The sequence below is a fragment of the Entamoeba invadens genome (assembly GCF_000330505.1).
Source record: "Entamoeba invadens IP1 unplaced genomic scaffold scaff_1105074726713, whole genome shotgun sequence".
NCBI classification, from domain to species: Eukaryota; Evosea; order Mastigamoebida; family Endamoebidae; genus Entamoeba; species Entamoeba invadens.
In genome coordinates, this window is record NW_004443770.1 from 468,714 (window position 1) to 470,431 (window position 1,718).

Sequence of the window (1,718 nt, forward strand, 5' to 3'; positions counted from 1 at the left end):
CAAATTATTACAATTTTAACAATCTTATTAATTTACAAATTATTAATTATAATTATTACATCATGAAAACAATCCAAGTTAAACCAAACACGCCTTACGAACATTTCAATTACGTTTTATGTATTTCTTTATATTTTGAATTAAACGTATATTGCGATTTAGAATTATGGGGTTATGTTGAATGTAAATAATAAATAGCTTTAATGTAAAAATTAAACTATTCTTTGAATGTAAAATTTTACAAAAATATATCAATTATATACTATACTTGTTTAATAATTATTATTATTTTTCCAAAAACAAAACATTGCTTGTTTTATAATTTATGTATAATTTATGTATAATATAGTTATTTAATAATTGGAAAAACTATATTCATTTACTATATTGTTGATATTTTTGGTCAGATTGAACAATTTTTTCGATATCTTTTCGTGTATTTTCAATGTTAAAAAACAAGAAAACATTTATAAAATGCACCCAGTGTTCTCATTTGTTGAGTTAATGTCATGTTTATAATTTAATTGAGGTTATTAAATACAATAAAATTTGGTCAACTTAATGGGTAACTCAGTGTTTATTCTTATATTTTATCAAATAATTTTATTTGTGATTTTAATTTGTATTTAACCATTGGTTTTAAAGTCATGATTGTGTATAAGCAAGATTATTTGGACAATCAAAATGTTTACTTTATCGTCATAAAAATGTTTTTAACTTTGTTATTGGGTTGTTTGAATTTTTGTGTTTTGGCAAGTTTTGTTTTATGACAACTCGAATAATGATACAAAAATTATACTTCAGCTACTGTAAATTTTCGGGTTTTATGCTTAAAATTTTGTTTTTATTTTCATAGATAAGTGCTTGTTTATTCTTAAAATTTTACAAAAAAACACAAGTGATATAAAAATGCAGTTCATATCAGCTTTGCACGTCTATCGTTATAGTTTAGTCATTAAACAAACATTGTTCAGAACAGTTTTTTGTATTTGTTTATATTGAAATTTTTTCATATTATTTACTTTCGATAAAAACATCAAAAAACGAACTTTGAAAAAAAATCAAGTTCACTCTTCAAAATTTCAATTATGTTGTTAAAAATAATAAATGTTACATTAGTGATGCTAAACACTTGTTGATTGATGAGTCACCGTTGTTCATTTACGATATGAAAGTTAAGTTGAGTAGATATGGTGGTATCAATGGTGTTCTATTTTTATGAACTTTGTTTAAAAAACACATTTCGAAAATTATTAGACATTGTTGTAAACTATTCAAACTATACCGAACTATACTTGCCAATAACAATAATTACAGAATAACAAAAAAACAATTTATAAAAAATAATAATCTTAACAATATATAAAATTTCAAAGAATTTTATTTCGTAAAAAAGAACAAAAAATACATCAAGAAAGGTTTAAAGCATCATTTGGAAGAAGAAAGAATAAAAAAGAATCAGTTTATAAAATCAAAGTGAAAAATGAAATTTCTTTGAGTAAAATTATGTTTTTATAAAAAAAATTTATTTTTGGAAGTGTACGAGTATTTTCTGGTGTAAGACAATTTTCTGGTCGACTTTAGTTGTAAAAAGTTTAAAACATTTTTTGCATTATTTCTTTTTAATATACACTCAAAATGAATAAAATATAAATAAGTTTACATTTTTTGGAAATTTTTGGTACCTGAAGGGTTAACACTTTCGCAACCCAAAACTT